This window comes from Hylobates moloch, unplaced genomic scaffold (genome assembly GCF_009828535.3).
Source record: "Hylobates moloch isolate HMO894 unplaced genomic scaffold, HMol_V3 SCAFFOLD_18, whole genome shotgun sequence".
Classification (NCBI taxonomy): Eukaryota; Metazoa; Chordata; class Mammalia; order Primates; family Hylobatidae; genus Hylobates; species Hylobates moloch.
Window position 1 is genome coordinate 77882960 of NW_026652293.1, and position 19430 is coordinate 77902389.

The 19430-nt window shown below is 43.3% G+C and overlaps 1 protein-coding gene across 2 annotated transcripts in view; it reads left to right on the plus strand.

The window, feature by feature from the left end:
* The window catches only part of KIF26B (kinesin family member 26B), a 568473-nt gene that overhangs the window by 238979 nt on the left and 310064 nt on the right, over window positions 1-19430 (plus strand). The window lies entirely within an intron of this gene.

Here is a 19430-nt window from a genome sequence, read left to right on the forward strand (position 1 = left end):
CTGTCTCTCTCCTTTTCCCTTCTTTGTGCTTGCCACCACGCCTGGCTAATTTTTTTGTATTTTTAGTAGAGATGGGGTTTCACCATCTTGGCCAGGCTGGTTTTGAACTCCTGACCTCAGGTGATCCACCCTCCTTGGCCTCCCAAAGTGCTAGGATTACAGGAGTGAGCTACCACGCCTGGCCAAGGTATTTTCTTAGTAGGTGAAATTGCTGAGTTAGAAGCATTTGTTCAGGACCTACTCCTTCTTAAACAAAGTGGCTGTTGTTGTTTCTTCATTTGCCTATGTCTGCAATATTATAGAGCTAATGCAAAAGTCAGCAGTTTGATTTTGGCTCCAACACTGAGCCATCATAATGTAATACTAGGTTCGACTGTGAGTAGATGTGGGTGCATGTCGATGTTGAAAATAGACTCACTGTTGGAGTGTTTGAGGCTGCTCTGGTTTTCCAGGGTGGATATTACTCAGGAGTAGGTTGGCTCTGGGTTTTTCCCTGGGTTCTTGATTTGCTTGATTTGGTTCTTACACAATCCATTCTTTCTTTCCCTTTCCTTTTCTAGAAACAGCTCAAATTATGAAATAATTTTCAAAAACAAGTTAGGTGGTAGTAGAGGAGGTAGTGAAGGAAAACAGGGAACTTTCCTGTTCACTGCAGAACAAACCAGGTGCCACGTAGACCTTCTTAGATGCCACTACTGGAAGCAGTCCTCCAGACCTGGAGGTATGCTGGATAGACCCGGATGGGCCCGGCGGGGTGCCGGATAGACCCGGATGGACCCGGCCGGGTGCTGGAGCCCAAGCGTGTGCCATGGTGGGAGGATTTACATTTCAGAAACTGGCAGATGCTATGAAATCAGGACCTTTTTTCCTGGCAAGCTGGTATTTAAATCTTAACCAGCATGCTTCTGTCTAGACCTGACTTTACTCTTGGGGCAATATGATATACCCCCGAAAGTGTCATAATCATGTCAGCCTACCCGTATGACATTGTATGTATTCACTGCACTGTGAGCTCCAGGGAGTCCAGGTGATAGAATAGGCAAAGGGCAAAATTTGGAGCCAGACAGCCTGACATTTACATCCTTCCTTGGCTACTTCTAGCTCTGTGACCTTTGGCAAACCTCTGAAAGCCTCGGCTTCAGTTTCTTAATCTGTAGAACAGGGGGAAAAATTTCTTCCTAGCAATGGTGTTGTAAAAAATTAACAACTGTGACAGCCTGCTCTCCCAAAACAATGTCCTATAGAAAATCCTGGCACAGAGTAGGTTCCTCTGTGGCCTGTTTCTGTTTGGCAGGAGGCTTGTGACCTCTTTGCTTAGGGTCCTTATTTTTATAACAAAATACTAACTTTACTTTTTGTTTATATGGTTTCCAAAATTTATGAAGACACTAATTAAAAATATGGGATCAGTGTACTTCAGACTCTCACAAGAGAATATAATCTTAGACAGACTTCTCTCCAGTGCTCCAAATCCCACGAGAGGAACAGTTTTGTTAAGGGGCAGTCATTTAAAGGATAACTAACAAATTATCTATCAATTCTAAGTTATACCTTTGAATAAAATTAAAATACCAAATAAAATATGTATACATTGGGACAACATCAACATAATCCTTTTTATAATCACTCAAAATTGTGTCTTAATCTTATGCCTTCAAACCTTTATTGCAAATTATTATAAGAAACCCTGTCTCTACTAAAAGTACAAAAATTAGCCGGGCATGGTGACAGGCGCCTGTAATCCCAGCTACTCAGGAGGCTGAGGCGGGAGAATCGCTCGAACCCGGGAGACAGAGGTTGCAGTGAGGCGAGATCGCGCCACTGCATTCCTGGGCAACAACAAGAGTGAAACTCCATCTCAAAAAAAAAAAAGAAAGAAACAACTATTTGACTTTTGCTTTAGCGTCTGCTATGAACCGTGAATATAGATGCCAACTGTCCATTACATGGTTCAGTTTTCCTGGCCTTCACTGCCCTACACAAGATGTCTGTCCTTGACACAGGGACTAGCCTTGTCTCTCCTAAGGAATTAGTCATTTTTATCCTCTTAAGAAGGAGTTGTAGGGACATGGATGAAACTGGAAACCATCATTCTCAGTAAACTACCGCAAGGACAAAAAACCAAACACCGCATGTTCTCACTCATAGGTGGGAGTTGAACAATGAGAACTCATGGACACAGGAAGGGGAACATCACACTCCGGGGACTGTTGTGGGGTGGGGGGAGGGGGGAGGGACAGCATTAGGAGATATACCTAATGCTAAATGACGAGTTAATGGGTGCAGCAAAACAACATGGCACATGGATACATATGTAACAAACCTGCACATTGTGCACATGTACCCTAAAACCTAAAGTACAATAATAAAAAAAAGGGAAAAAAAAAGGGGTTGTGAAATACATGATGTTTCCCTATGCACCTCCATGCCAGGAATGTTAGAACCAAGTTTTGTTATCAATCATAAGAACTGTCTAAGCTTTTCATTTGACATGCTAGATTTCTACTTTTTTTTTTTTTTTGGACAGGGTCTTGCTCTGTTGCCCAGGCTGGAGTGCAGTGGCACAATCACAGCTCACTGTAGCCTCTACCACCCTAGGCTCAAGCGATCCTCACACCACAGCCTCCGGAGTAGCTGAGATTACAGGCATGCACCACCACACCCAGCTAATTTTTGTATTATTAGTAGAGATGGGGTTTCACCATGTTGGTCAGGCTGGTATCGAACTCCCGGCCTCAGGTGATCCACCCTTCTCGGCCTCCCAAAGTGCTGGGATTACAGGCGTGAGCCACTGCGCCCGGCCCACATGTCCATTTCTAGCTTATTAACTTTATTGTATTTACCACACTCTCCCACTTTTTAAACTAAGATTCCATGTAGAAAAAGGAATAAATGAATGAGTGAAGGAGTTAGTGGCAATAACTAATGATGTTTCTAAAATTGTGTAGTAAGTGGCATAGTTATGAGATTTGGGGGATTTGGGGCTGGATCAGGGAAAACAGAAGGGGAACATGCCAGTGTCTTCAATTGTTTGAGATACTGTCGTTTGGAAGAGACAGTGGACATGATTTTTATTGCTCCTGAGAGTAGAATAGGAGCCAATGAATAGACTATCCATTAATTGATTTGTTCATTTCCAAGTTATTTCTTATGCACCTGCTCTCTAAGGGCATGTGGACAAGGTCCAGATGAGGACAAGTTTCCTGTTCTCAAATTTCTTGCACTTTAGGGAAGTAATTTTTGGCTGACTTGCAAAGAACTTTCTAATGCAAAGAGTTAAATAACCACGGGATGTGTTGCCTTGTGAAGTAGGGAGCTTTCCATCTTTGGAGGATCTCAAAAAGGGCTGAATGAATACCCTGAAAAATACTCCTCCCTCGGGAGGGAAGGTGGATTTGTTGACTTCTAGGGTTTGGCTCTGCTCTGCTTCCATGTCTGTCTTTTATTTGTAGGTTTCCATCTTAAACTGAAGGATTACGTTGTTTCAGGGAGTTCTGGGGGTGAGGTGGGGGGGAAGCAATAAAAATACCTTCACAAACGAGTTCCTTTACTCTTTGATCCAGGTGGTTCCCACAGGTCCCTTGACCCCCGATAAAGTAATCCCGGCTGCCTGCGACGGAGGTGTAGGCAGCCAGGGTTCATGGAACCTGTGGTTATCTCCTTACAGAGAGCCTTATCAGCTTGCAGAGCCACCGTAAAGCTTGCTTTGACCTTTGGCAGAGACTCCTCCTGTATGTCTGTCCACAGAAATGAGAGCAGGAGACAGACACCTGGGATGATCCTGAGACCCAGCACCCAAAGCCCAGGCATCTTTCTATGTCTTGTTTCTAAGTCAAGCAGAGGGACCCAAGCTCATAGCCAGTGGAGGGGTGGGTTGATGAGAGGCGAGCCCTTTACCAGATGTGAGCCCAGTCATCACTCTGCATTTTCTACGCCAAAGTCCAGGGGCTTGCTATTGAAATTAGGCAAAGAGGACAAAGAATTGCCCTCTGTAAAGTCCTCAAAAAATTGTAAATTATAATTTTTATAAAATTATAGAATTTTAAAATAAAATTTTTATAAAATTATAAATTTTATATATATATATATATATATATATATAATTTCCTGGAAATAACTTACAGAAAAGTTGCAAGAATAAAAATAGTACCAAGGACACCCTTATTCACTGTACTCAGTTAGCGATTAACTATTCTTTCTGGGCCATTTGTGAGTAAGATGCATATACCATGAGCCTTTATCCTTAAGCTCTTCAATGCATATTTCCTAGGAAATGAGATATTCTGTTGTGTAACCAGAGTACACTTACCAGCTGCAGTAAAATTAACATTGATGAATACCTTTATGGAATCTATCATGCATGTTCCAATTTGTTTTCAGTTGACCTGATAATGTCCTTTATAGCATTGTCTCCCTCCAGCGAGGGGTCCAGTCTAGGATCAGATTGCATGTAGTTGTCATGTCTCTTTTTGAGGCTGTTTTAACTGTACCATTATTATTGTTATCTGTCATCTTATTAGCTTATTCAAAATTGTTAGACAGAGGTATTTCTTATTTAGGGTACATTTCATTTACAATCATCCTTTCGTTCACTTGAAAATGAAGGCTAGGTTCTCTGGAGTCCAGACTCACTCCCCTTCTATGTGAAGTGTTTTCCTGTGTGTGGTGGAAGGGATGGGGATGAGAAACTTTGGATGTACATTATATACATGGTTGACTTTTCTTTGTTTGATTTAAATCATACAAAAACAGATCAGATCCTTTGAGATCATTTTCAAATTCTGCTGTTGTCAATCCGACTTATTGCCAAGATCTTCCCTTCATCCTTGAGGAGGAAGAAAGGATCATTTTGAGAATCTTCGTTTCATATCAAGACAACACACTCTTATGAATCTAGAAACAGAAATACCTTTACATTTACTTACAGCCCTTATCTCAGCACTTTTATGCATCTTATGAGAAGCAACACGCATGATAATTAAGCATTTCTATGCATGCAGAGCTTTGGTTAGCTTGGTAAAGGGTATGGTCAGCAATTCTGGTCCCTGCCCTCCAGAAAAACTTGCTTAAGATGCACCAATATGCATTACTAAATATAATAACACATCAAGTAAAAACTATGCCTAACACTCACAGGCTATCATACAGACTCAGAGTTATTGAGATGATTTTTCAGATGGCAACATTTAATCACAGAGAAGCTGAATAATTTGCCACAGTTTACTTTAAAAAAAATCAGAGCTACAATACCAATGTTCAGTTCCTTTCTTTCTTAGTATAATCCCCTACTTTCAAAATACCCTTTATAGATATTTCTAGTATCTATGCTAAGAGAAAGAGTAATGGCGAAAGAGTGAGAGAAGACGCTGCTTTTTTTTAAAGGCTATAGAAATCTGGTACATGGCTTCTTTGAAGAAAAAAATTAAATGGAAAGAAAATTGGCTTCTCATTTTCCGAGGGTGCAATTTTATATAGAAGATATTTCACTGTGGTCTGTATTTAACAAGCTGCGGGGACCCTAAGGCTGGTAGATGGTCAGACAGGTAACATTTTCTAATGTGACTCTGATAACTTTGACATAGGCTTTCTTTTTGGCTGCCCTAAGTATTTATCCTTTTCACCTGATTTACTTTACGTTCGCCTATTTTACCATGGGTTACAGACAAGAAAAAAATGGACTCTTAAAATGGCATATAATTTTAATATTTTCTGAGTTTCTAGTATTCTAAATTCATAATTATAACCTGAGGGATGTATGCCCACAGGGCATAAAACAATCACATAGATAGTGAGATTTTTTTTTTTTTTGAAATTACCTTTTCCTTGGCTACGTGAGGATTCTCTACACCCCTGCTATCCAGTGTGGGAGCCGCCAGGCACATGGGGCTAGTGAGCATTGAGACATGGCTAGTCTGAATTGAATGTGACTAGTCTGTATAAAATACACATTAGAGTTCAAAGACTTGGTACATTAAAAAGAATGTAAAATATCTCATTAGTAGACTTTTTTATATTGATTACATGTTGAAATGATAATATTTTGGATATGCAGGGTTAAATGAAATGTTATTAAAGTTAATTTCACCTGTTTCTTTTTAATGTTTTGATGTGGCTACTAGAAAACCCCAAATTCCATATGTGGTTTGCATCTGTGGCTCCCATTTTATTTCTGTTGGAAAGCTCAGCTCTAGAAGGAAAGAAAATACAGGAAAAAAAAACCCAACTCATTCAGTGTATTTTAGAGTGAATTATGGAAGGGAAAGCTGACTAGCCAATGATCCCATCTTTTTTTTTTTTTTTTTGGTTAGGTTTGGATTTCATTAAAGCTTCTTTAATTAAATATATTGTAAATCTGCTCCAAGTTCCCAGTTGAGATAAGAATTGAATCTTTTTGTTTAATTTAAAAAATTCTAAGAAAATCCTGAACTCACTTCAAAAGCGACTTGTTTTTTGAAATCTTTGTAAAAAGCTTTCCATTTACATGGATCGGATGTCTGATTAATACAGAGTTTTGAAGGGGCTAAAGAGGTGTGAAAATTATCCAGAAACTTCTGAAAGGACCTTTCTTATCTCACAGGCATCCAGGGAGACATAAGGGCCCTTAGAAGCTGCAGATTAGCCATAAGCGTCTGTGTTCACAGCTTCCTTCCAATAAGCAAACACATTGGGAAAGATAAAATATTTATTCTAGGTGTCTATAACTGAATTTATGCATGTAACTTGCTGGATATTATTGCCCGTGTAAACCCATGTAACTGCACACATAAAGCATGTTTTTATTAGTTCCTACATAAAATTTTTATGATAATGGCAAACAAAGGACCAATTTAGTTTAGCTGAGTTTGTTCTTATTACTCCAGCTTCCAATAGATAAGCAACAGTGCAAACAGCAGGCTGGGCACGGTGGCTCACGCCTGTAACCCCAGCACTCTGGGAGGCCGAGGAGGGTGGATTGCTTGAGGTCAGGAGTTCGAGACCAGCCTGGCCAACATGGTGAAACCACATCTCTAGTAAAAATACAAAAAATTAGCCAGGCGTGGTGGCACATGCCTGTAATCCCGGCTACTCAGGAGGCTGAGGCATGAGAATTGCTTGAACTCAGGAGGTGGAGGTTGTGGTGAGCCTAGATCGAGCCACTGCACTCCAGCCAGAGCGACAATCCATCTCCAAACAAATAAACAAACAAACACACACACACACAAAACACCACCAAAAAAGCCCCCAAAAAACCACCACCACCACCAACAACAAAAACACCCCACAGTGCAAACAGCAGCAAACAGGGAGGAGAGAGTCAGTGCTTGCTGGGCTGGGGCTCCTGGCCTGTGGGTAAGGAGGATTGAGGCTCCCTTAGGCCTGCTAGGCCTGCAGTGGGGTGAGGCTGGGCTGGCCTGCCCTCAGCTTGCAAGCCTGTTGCTGAGAAGCTGTTCTCCACGTTGGTAGCTGTGGAGTATTCTAATTAGCTTCTGAAAAGGCTTGCATAGCTACTATTGAAAGAACTCCCACTTACTGTATTTCAACGGGAGAATTACAGAGAAAAAAGGTTCAAGTGGCTTATTGTAGGTCATCTCCCACTCTGGGATTTAAACAAAGCACAAACAGAACAAAGTTCCTTTAAACTGGGTACCTTCATCTGTGTCCCTCCTGTCTGCGGGGTTTGGCAGACTCGCTGGATACAGAGCCCACGCCTCTCATTCTCACTGCTGCCTTTTTATGTTTGACCCTTGGAAGTGGCCAACGATTCCCATGGTGACCTGGATTGGAGGGAAGTTTTTCTAGAATTTGGAGATAAAGCATCTTTCATAAATACTGCCTTTTCCTTCCCAATGACTAGTTAAAAACTGACAGTCTGTAAACTAGAGCGAGTGCGATCCCTGAACCCAAATTCAGGAGACAGGGTTTGACGCGTCTAAATGTACGCAGGCACAATAGCAAGAAATATTTTAAGCTGAATGAGCCTGAGAAATAGAAGACATAGGATTGTTATAGATATGTCACACTGAAGGCTGTCTTGGATGGAAATCAGCTGAAAAAAGGGCAAGCTTGGTACACACCAGGTTTACTCTGGGCTAAGGCCGGTCTAGGACATTAATGAAATTACAACTTAGTGATTGGGGGCTATAGTGGTTTAGATTCTAGACTTTAGAAGGATTTACACATCAAAAAACTCATGGCTGCGAAGAGTTTTCCTCCTAGCATCTGACACATCTCCTCATTTTGTAAGTCTGTACTGGAGTGAATTCTAGGCAGCTGGCTTGTTGTATTTATTTTTATTTTTAGAGATGGGGTCTCACTCTGTTGCCCATGCTGGAGTGCAGAGGTGCAATCGTAGCTCACTGTGGCCTTGACCTCCTGGGCTCAAATGATCCTCCTGCCTCAGCCTCCCCAGTAGCTGGGACTACAGGTGTGCACCACCATGTCTGGCTAATTTTTTAAAAAATTGTTTGTAGAGATGGGGTCTTGCTATGCTGCCCAGGCTGGACTTGAACTCCTAGGCTGAAGTGATCCTCCTGCCTCAGCCTCCCAAGTAGTGGGGACTACAGGGGCACACCACCCTGCCGAGCTTGACTAGTTGTATTGTTCTTAAAGGTTTATAGAAGGAAGGAGCTTCCGTAGCCTCCAACCCTGTTTTTTGGATGCGTTCCTTTAAGGACTAATCCGATTTGATGTTCTTTATTCTATTTCCTCAGTGGGCATGTTTACCGATTCTCAAACGTGTCTTTATATATTTCATAAGTTATTTCTTTGCATTCTTTCCCCCAAAGGAGTAGTTTTCATTCTTTCTATTCTTTCTGAAAAACACTGCTTAAGCCTCTTCCCTGTTGGAAGAGCAGTTCTGGGGTGTGTGTGTGTGCGTGCGTGCATGTGTGTGTGTCCACGTGCATGCGTGTGTGTGCATGGGGGGTGTGTCTGCATGCCTGTGTGTGTCCACATGCGTGTGTGTTTCTTTGGCCTCCTCTCAGGCTCTGGGGGAAAAAACCTCTACTAAATCTTAAGCTAACTACAAAATGTGTACATGTTTCACTCTTGCCAACGTTTTAGACTTGCCCTGTAGAAATGCAGATAGCATAGTTTTTAATACTTACTCCAAGGGTACTGTTTAGGGAAGTAAAAGTTACTCTAAAGGCGAGATTGATTTCCTGCCCTCGTGGAACTGACCTTTCATAATAGATAGCTTGTTGTCCGTGCTAATAAGGGCTTACTACAAATGCTTTGTATTCTCAATTTGTATCAAAAATTGTAGTTTGGGGCCACTGGCTTCTTTTTGGAGATGGCCTGATTGATTCCGGACTCTGGATCTGAGAAGCTGATGGTTTTGTATCATTGCCCTACACACATGGAAACACTGCAGACTTCAAAGTTCCTTTGTTTTAAGTGCGGTGGAATCACAGTTGAGGGGACAGTGAAGGAAGAGGACAGACTTAGCTGAGGTATTGTTGCTGCTTTCTCTCAAAAGGTTGTTAAGAGATCATTCATTTTTGAGGAATTGCAATGACTGAATTTTTTTTTATGCAGCGTAAAGTCTTTTAACTCAGGATTAGATGAATAGCTTTTCAAATGTGTACGAAAGACAAGAATCCCAAAAGATTGGCTCTATTTTAAATAGCAGACTCCAGGGACTCGAGGTTTGTAACAAAAGGGCAGATATGGACGAGATGAACTCCCAGGTCCAACTCTGAGAATAGAGCACCCTCAGGGCTGCGGTCCCTGAGGTGTCAGGAATGCCAATCTCGCTGGCTCTGGTTTATTAGCTCGGGGAATCTAGTTAGATATGCTTACAATAAGCTAGTTGGTATTGACTTTGCCTGACCCATATTATAAAGTTCTAACAAGTGGAAAGTATAGCCAAGCTTTGGGAAATGCCGTAGCATGCAGAATAGAAGAGAAAACCAGCGTCTTAAATGAACAGAGGAGAAATTTGAGCAGAACTACCAACTGGAGAAATTAGGACACTGGCTGGAATGTTACAGCCACAACAGGGGAAAAAAGCAGAATATTTACTTAGTGAAGACATAATGAGATGATACAATTCTCTGGTGTCAACTTTCACAGAAGAGCTTCGTCTCTGTGCTAATGATGCAGAAAGCAGGGAAGTGATGAGAAAATTCTATAGACCTCAAGAAATCCAACAACAGCCAAAAAAGAATTTGGAGTTTAGTTTTGTATCTTCTGAGGTCCGGGATTTTTCCATATCCCTAAATTTGAGAATTCAGGTTTAAGGAAGGACTTGGAGAACAGTGAAAACATTACTACGCTTCTTAAAGCATTCTTCATGGTATTTTTACTAGTGAATAGAAAATGAAAACACACACATGTAAATAAGCATATTTTATTAATCCTCCAAATGCCCTGGGTCAGCTGGTTTAGAAAACCATCAGATGCAAAGTCTGTCATGGGTCTGGTGGCAAGATTAGGATCAGTCCTAATTAGGATTAATGAAACAGAGTTTCCCGGGAAGCAACCGTGACAAGCTGTTCTTTGAATTCTGGACGTGTAGGAATGATGTGAAAGTTTAGATGATCAGCCTTACAGAGTAAGGGATCCAAAACTCCAAAGGGAATAGGCAGAGGAACAATTTCAAATATCTTCACGAGATCAGCCCACAAATGTTTGCCTACCCGTGTGCAGGTTTGCAATTAGAGGCTTTAGAGCGTTGGTTTTGATTCTCAAGCCATTTTTATTTGAGGAGAAAGATGCCTGAGAGTGTTTTTAGTTAGTATTCCTTATGGCAAATCTGTGATTTTGCAAGCTAGGATGCAGAGAGGTTAATTGACTTTATTAAGGTCCCACAGCTGGTCATTTGGGTAGAACTGAGCCCCTGGCTTATGGCCAACCTACAGACTCTTTCTCCCTCTCTGTATTTCTAGGATTTTCAGTCATTTCAGAGTTCTGCTGTCCTATTGATGTTGTTTTTTTTTTGTATGCATAAATGAGCACTGCAATTAACGGGCTGTGGCGTGAACTAGGGGTGTGCATCAGGATCACTCATCCCACCAAGTTGGGCTTCTGTGTCTTCACGTTTTCGCAGGGAACTTGGCCTAGAATAGATCTAAGGGCTTTTCCAGCTCCATTTTTAAAAATTGCTTTCTGAATTGTGTAGGATTTGGTATTTCTGCAGTTGGTAAACAGAATACAAGGTTTGGTGTCAAGTCGAAACTGGAACCATGTAAGCCATTGCATTACTCTGGAACAATCAGCTGTCTCTTAAATGATTCTTGTTCACCATTGACAGTTGGGAATTTTTTTCCCAGTTTGGTAGGGAATTTATTTTTTGTCATTTTTGATATGTTTGTATGTTTTTGCACAAAGGCCACTCAAAGGTTAAGTCAGGGGCATTTTTTAGAGATGTAATGGGAATATGTGTAAATGTTCCTGCTTTAGATTGGATTATGACTTTAGGAAGCACAGGGCACGTTCAGCCGCTTGGCCCTCCAATCATCCTGCAGTCTCACACGTTCCCCTCTCTGGGGAAATTGAGGCAAAGAGGGGGGAAATGACTCGCCCACAGCCTCCCATGTTGCTCCCACCAAGCCAGGCCCAGAATTAGTTCCTAACACTTAACGTAACATTTACCAGGGGCCTGATGCCTGACACACCCTTTGCTAGGCACTAGGATTATAGTGACAATTTAATTTGGTCCAGCCTGTCTCCAATTTGGGCATCTCCTTCCTGGCTGTGATGTGGAGTTGCTCAGGGTATATAATGCACTGCTGGTTGCCTTGAAAGTTTCCCAAGCATTAGCCAAGACTTAGGTGAAGAACTTGGACGTGGAGGTGACGTAGGCCCTGGGAAGGGACCGCCTAGAGATGCATGTTGATGGGCTCCACAGACAAGAAAGACATGGCAGATTAAACATGGATAGAAAAAGGCATGATCTGTATTAGAATTAAATGCTGCAGCAGTTCCAGCTAATCTAATTTCAGTCTCTTAATCTCATTGTCTTTCCCCTTGGCAGCATAACTAATAAACAATGCCATTCTGCAACAGTCACATAAAGCAAGTATTCAATAGTCAAAAATTCCAAGCTCTTTTCTTCAAAGGTTAGGTCTATTTTTTATTTTATTTTATTATTTATTACTTTTTTTTTGAGGCAGAGTCTTGCCCTGTCGCCCAGACTGGAGTGTAGTGGTGCGATCTCGGCTCACTGCAGCTTCTGCCTCCCGGGTTCAAGTGATTCTTCTGCCTCAGCCTCCTGAGTAGCTGGGACTACAGGTGCGCACCACCACGCCTGGCTGATTTTTGTGTTTTTAGTAGAGATGAGGTTTTACCATGTTGGCCAGGCTGGTCTCGAACTCCAGACCTCAAGTGATCTGCCTGCCTTGGCATCCCAAAGTGCTGGGATGACAGGTGTAAGTCACTGTGCCCAGCCCAGGTCTATTTTTTAAATGGATAAAAGAAGGAGGGTGGCTCAATTTTGTGACAGGGTCTTTAAATTTGTCAGTTTGTACATTTCATCTTCTGGTGCCCGAGAGCTCTGAGTGCAGCTGAAACTCATGCCTGCTATGGGGAAGAACCGGGGTGGCGGGGGGGGCCCTTTAGCCTCTGGGTTTGGTTTCTCCTCTCTTGGAACCTGTATTCCTATGATTACTTGCCCCATATTCCAGAGAATTCCAGCTCTGCAGCTATGGCTGTCACGTCTCACACTCAGACTGACTGAGATGAACAATTACTGGTTTTCTCTCCCCGCTTCTCCTCTCTTTGTGTACATTGCTTTTTGTTTTTCTCCTTTTTCTTTCTCCCGTTTCTCTCTTTTTCTTTTTGTCCTTTTGTCTCGCTTTGTTCCTTGTTTGCCCTTTCTTCCCCGAATCCAGCAATTTGTCTTACTACCACTATGTTGAATTATGTATATGCCAAAACATCCCAGTTCATTCAATAAAGCTTTCTGTACCCTATTCACCATGTTAAAAATCAAGTGAAAACAAAGTTTTATCCCTTAAAAACAAGCAAAATTAAATTAAGTCCATTCCTATTTGTATACATCTGTTAATTAATGTATGAATTAATGTGTTTATTAGATAAATTCCATATCCAGACACTGTCCTATGCTGGTAATACTAAGCAGAACAGACACAGTCCCTAAGGTCCTAGGGTTGACCATTTACTTGGGGAGAGAGACTGACAACAGGCGGTTACAAAGCAAGACATGCTGTAGGCCCTGGGATTGCACGGACAGTGTCCACTGTCAGTGGAGTCCTGTGGAGGGGGTGGCGCTGATCATTCAGTGCGGGGAACAAGTGGTCAAGACATGCTTCCTGGGGCACTGGCTCTTGGTTGACTATTTGGGGGTGAGAAACAATGGTTGCCTTCCCCCAATAGAAGAGCCACCCCCAGGTGATTCTGTACACAGGAGCTGGCCTAGGAGTAGCCTCTGGCCTGACCCTGACATCAGGGTTGAGTTGATTAGGGTTGTGATTTCATCTTGACTACTCAGTCTGAATTTGCTGAGTTGCAAATTGAAAGTGAAATCAATGACATCCAGATTCAGACCATTTGATTTTATTTTCACTTGATCATAAACATCACAAAACACTGGATAGAGAGAGCCTATTGTGCTCAGTTATTCAAATAATCCTAATTATGATCACTTATTCAAATGATTCTTAAATAATTCTCTTTTTTTTTTTTTGAGACGCAGTCTTGCGCTGTCACCTAGTCTGGAGTGCAGTGGTGCGATCTCAGCTCACTGCAAGCTCTGCCTCCTGGGTTCAAGCAATTCTCCTGTCTCAGCCTCCTGAGTAGCTGGGCTTATAGGCACACGCCACCACGCCTGGATAATTTTTGTATTTTTAGTAGAGACGGGGTTTCACCGTATTGGTCAGGCTGGTCTTGAACTCCGGACCTCAGGTGATCCCCCGCCTCGGCCTCCCAAAGTGTTGGGATTACCAGCGTGAGCCACCGCGTCCGGTCCCAAATGATTCTTTTTTTTAAAATACAATCTTTTGCTGTTAGCACATTTTCCGAAGAGGGTAGCTGTACTTGAGCTGTACATTCTCTGGATGATGTGGGCCTGAGCTGCCCAATATGAACTCAAAAGTAGCGAGAATCCAAGCCCACGGGCCTCATCTTCTCCAGGGCTTTTCTGCCCAGCAGACAGCAGTGAAGCTCTTACTTGATCACAGTTGTGCCTACTTCATAGGGTTGTTGTCAGGATTGAATGTGGCAATACATACAAAGCTCTTAGAACAGAAGCCGGCTCATGGTAAGTGCTCAAAAGTGGTGATGATGATGCTGGTGATCAGTGAGGCCGCCTGGTTCACATCCTCAAAGGCCTCTGAAGCTGAAGCTGATCTCATCATGTCAACTGGACTCCTTGTTTCATTATACACCGCTGACTATGTCACTGAAAACACCCCCCAAAACATCACTGAGGAGTAAGTATTGAGATCCAGCATACCTGCAGGTGAATTCACATGCATATGTGCAAAACTACAAGCTTCATGGTGGGACCGTATCATCTGTTCTAGGAGACTCTTTTTAAAAAGTTTGATCTCTATCTTAAGCCGCACATGTTGGAACTAAGAAATCTAAGGGAGGAACCCCAGACAGACATGCAGTTGGCCCTTGGCTGATTCTCGGTCCTTCCTGGAGCAGGCGGGCAGCCCTGCCCCTTTATCTTCTGGCAATACAAAGGATAAAAGAAAACAGTTATCAGGTGCTGAGGGGCCAGATCTGAGCCCCGATAATGGGAATCCTGAAACATGAGCAGCCTCTTCTGTTTGCAGAGTCTCATCATGCAAGGCAGAGCGCTGGAGGTAGGGCTATAAATTGAGGGTGAAGAAAAGGCAGCCCTCCTAGGCCCTGCGTATCGCCAGTTGTGGAATTCTCTTTTGCAAGAGGTCACTGAGTCAAATGCTGTGGATGGATAATTTTATGGCCACTAATAAAATTTATAGCCAAAGCAAGCTAAGATAATAAGAGTAATCAAACGTCCAGCCCTGGGACATAAGAATCCCATCATGGCCTGGGATGCTGGCTGGGGGTGCTGGACGGCACAGAGAGGAGTTTATCTGTCTGACTCAAGGCCAGCCTCAGAGTCTCAGAGGTGATTTGTGTCCGCATGAGCTGTGAGGACTAGGCCAGGTCTGGGGCAAGCTTCAGCTTGGGCGGTAACTGCTGTTTCTCTGCAGACAGCGTGCCAACAGCAGCAGGAAAAAGCTACATCCTATTTAAAGGCCTAAAAGCAAATTGTGAGCCTAAGAAAAGATCTGAACCACCCCAGCTCTGGAATACTGCATTATGGAAGGAATGCTAACTGGTCCTTCACGTGTGACTTGGCAGGTATGAGGGAAGATGAAGAAGGATGCAGGTGTTACTCATGCAAGTATAAAGAAATCAGATGACGTTTAACCCAAGAGTTGGGTTTGTGTGGGGGGCTTTCCCCTACCCATCTCCTCCCTCTTCTCCAAGCTTGGCCCCTCTCTGAGTTTCCTTCTCATCCCAGCTCTTCCTCCTGTAGGTCTGGGGTATAGGCAAAGTGGGGTCTTGTCACTGAGGCCACCCCGCAGAACACACTTCGTGACATGTATAGAGGCATATCAGTCACTGGAAGACAGAAACCCTGGGTTCTTGGCCCTCTTCTCTTGACTTGGGCCTCACCGTGGATGGTCCTTATGACCACACTCTCTAATATGGCACAGCAGGTACGTAGCCACGTGGAACAAGTTAAGGGCAAGTAACTCTCTGGTGTTGTGAGATTCTCTCTCTCTCTCTCTCTCTCTTATTTTTTGAGACAGGGTCTCGCTCTGTCACCCAAGCTGGAGTGCAGTGGCACAATCATAGCTCACTGTAGCCCAACCTCCCTGGCTCAAGAGATCCTCCCACCTCAGCCTCCCAAGTAGCTGGAATTACAGGCGCGCGCCACCATGCCCGCCTAATTTCTGTAATTTTGGTAGAGACAGGGTTTCACCGTGTTACCCAGCCTGGTCTTGAACTCCTGAGCTCAAGCAATCTGTCTGCCTTGGCCTCCCAAAGGCTTGAGCCACCCCACCTGGCCTTCTTTCTTTTTTTATTGTGGTAAAATATATATAACCTAAAATTTACCATCTTCACCATTTTTAAGCATGCAGTTCTGTGACATTAAGTATATTCACATTGTTATGCAACCATGACCACCATCCACCACCAAAAGAACTTTTTCATCTTCCCAAACTGAAACTCTGCCCCCATTAACAATAACTCTATGAATTTGACTATTTCAGGTACTTCAGATAGGTGGAATCATACAATATTTGCTCTTCTGTATTATTTTTAAATAAAAACTTTTGATGAGATAGGTCGGAGAAAATCCATTTTATTGCCCTAGTTTTTAGTACATTTTATTCAAACAAGAACCCAGCAATAGTTAACTTGCTGCAATGTCTACTGAGACGTCTAAACCAAAACATGTCTTGCTGATGCCAGCTTTTGCCCTCTTCACAAATTCTGCTTAGGAAAGGTTCATGACACTGCCACAGCAGGCCTGACCCTACCTGGGAGAGGCATCACCGCAGTTCTGGGTAGCTCTGGTGTGCGGGAAGAAAAGAGACAAGCAGGGTGAGAGTGAAGTCTAAATGGATCAACAAGTTTGCAGGCCGGGCGCAGTGGCTCAAGCCTGTAATCCCAGCACTTTGGGAGGCCGAGGTGGGCGGATCACGAGGTCAGGAGATCGAGACCATCCTGGCTAACATGGTGAAACCCTGTCTCTACTAAAAATACAAAAAATTAGCCGGGCGTGGTGGCGGGCACCTGTAGTCCCAGCTACTCGGGAGGCTGAGGCAGAAGAATGGCGTGAACCCGGGAGGCGGAGCTTGCAGTGAGCTGAGATCGCGCCACTGCACTCCAGCCTGGGTGCGACAGAGCGAGACTCTGTCTCAAAAAAAAAAAAAAAAACAAAAAAAAACAAGTTTGCCTGATACCTTGGGGTCAGGAAGCACGGGAAGAAAGAGTTGAATGGAATAGCTTAGTGAGAACTGAGGCCTGCCTGATGCAGAGGAGACACTGACAAACACAGACGCTGCAGAAGAGGAAGCCGTCCCGGGTTAGGAGGCATCCCAGTGCTTCCCTCCTCGCTGGGTCATTTCATCTGCTTCTCTGCCTGCAAGGAAGAAATAAACATAACTCATAAAATGAAGCATTTCACCTCCCGGGGGGAGTGGCATTGAAGCGAGAGGCATGCATCTGTGGTTGTCAGAGCAAGAGTCCTCTGTAGCTGCTTGTCCTCGACCTGGAAGGAAGGGTCTGGTGGGGTGACAAAGTGACATCTGCTCCTTAGGGGGAGCCTGTTCTTGGAGACCCCTCTGCCAGATACATTTTTATAGTCAGCTCCAGAAGTGACTTGACGTGGGGATTCAGACATATTCCCGCAGTCGAAGCAAAGTCTCCTACATAGAAAGGGACATAATTATTTTTTCTTTCTCTCTCTTATGAGCAAAGACTGAATAAGGCTTATGTGGACTCTATCACTGCATCATGATGACTGGAGTAAGATGCCCTCTATCTATCATTGTCAGCTTTCTATTCTGTGTCTGACTGCAGTGGAACATCGGTGTGATCAGTTCTACATTATTTAACTTTGATCTGGGCGTGCATTGTTTGATCTTTTCCTTTGCAGATGGACTTTCATAATTTTTATTTTATAGAATATCCAGAAGTGTATTCTGGCATATTCTAAGAGCATAACGACTGACAGCGTAGACACATCCTAAGACAATACTAAGGGTTTACAAATTAGCTGTGGATAGTCTTTTCCAGGATAATCGTGAGTTGATTTGTGCTAACCTGGATCAAAAATATTTATCAAGCACTCACTGTTTACAAAACTGTAAGAGCATTAAGTAACAGTGTAAGAAGCAGATAGCAATAAAAGATGTCCCAAGGCAGTGAGATATTAATTGTGTAAGAGAAAATGTTATTAAATGTTATTTTCTGGGATTTGAGGAGGGGGAGCCTGTCATTAAATGGCGTTAATTAAAGACTGAGTAGGAAGCAATTGCTCTCCGTAGATGTCTCTACACAGGAAACAGATACTGTTTGGTGTTCCCTGCTGTCTTGGCAGAGTCAGAGGGAGGTGGCTTTCTGGGTCAGTAATGCCGTTTAAGAAGAATGCCCATGCTGACACACTCTGGTGGCTCTCAGAGTCCTTCCTTCAGTGTAGAATTTAAAGGTCAGCAGCTTACAGATTGCAATTTGCATTGCGGAAGCAACCTTAGGAAGAGGCACACGTCTTTTATCTTGATTCTGCGGTCAAGATGGTAACCACATTTGGGATTCTCTCTTTCTTTGGGAATGAGTACCAAGCTCCTTATAGTGAGGTGTCAGTGTAGACATTTAAATGTGGTTGAAAGATGTGAATTAAAAGTTAAAATAGAAGGAGAAGCTTTATTTCAATGTGGTCTGTGAAAAGCAGACTTTCACTGCTCATTAATGGTACATGGAATTCTCATGGACATTGAGAATGTCACATGTACATGCACATGCACACGTGTCACACCTGCACAAACACACGTGTGCACCCTCTCGCTGCAGCCTGGCCCCTTTTGCTGCCACCCATATTCATTTTACCACCACCCCGAGGGATATGATGTGCTGTTTGGAAAGTAACAGATATCCTTAAGGAGTGAAAGGGTCCCCTGTAATCAAGACGGAGAGCTAAAAACAGGTTTCAGTCAGAACTAAACCAAATAAAATCCCGTGGTGAAGATTCAGTCCCCCTAAAGCTTGTGATTAGGACCACTCAGCGTGTTTTCAGCCACTGCTTTTAGACGATGACAGTGACACATACACGTAACCAAGGTAATGAGGCCTTTCCACCAGCACTGTAGGGTTTTCAAACGTGTTAGATTGATATTTGGAGGTTTTCTCAGGAAGAATCATGTATCTTTCACAGTATCGCAAGAGAAGAAATAAATTCCTGAGTCTAACACGCAGATGTAAGCCAGTCCTTTAAAAATAAGGCTCTTGGCCGGGTGCGGTGGCTCAAGCCTGTAATCCCAGCACTTTGGGAGGCCGAGGTGGATGGATCACAAGGTCAGGAGTTTGAGACCAGCCTGGTCGATATGGTGAAACCCTGTCTCTACTAAAAACATAGAAAAATTAGTGGGGTGTGGTGGCGTCCGCCTGTAATCCCAGCTACTCAGGAGGCTGAGGCGGGAGAATTGCTTGAACCCGAGAGGCAGAGGTTGCAGTGAGCCGAGATTGCACCACTGCACTCCAGCCTGGGTGACGCAGCGAGACTCCATCTCAAAAATAAATAAATAAATAACAAAAGTAAGGCTCTTGATTCAGAATTATGCAGTGAGACTCAAGTTTCAGGAGAACATTCTCTAAAAGCGGACTGCAGGGAGGGGCTCTGAGGGCAGCCTCGAGTTAGGAAGTGGTCCTGAAGGGGAGAGTGAAGGGAGGGAAATGGAACTGAGGTCTGACACGCCACATAGAAGCTACCTCAGCCGAAC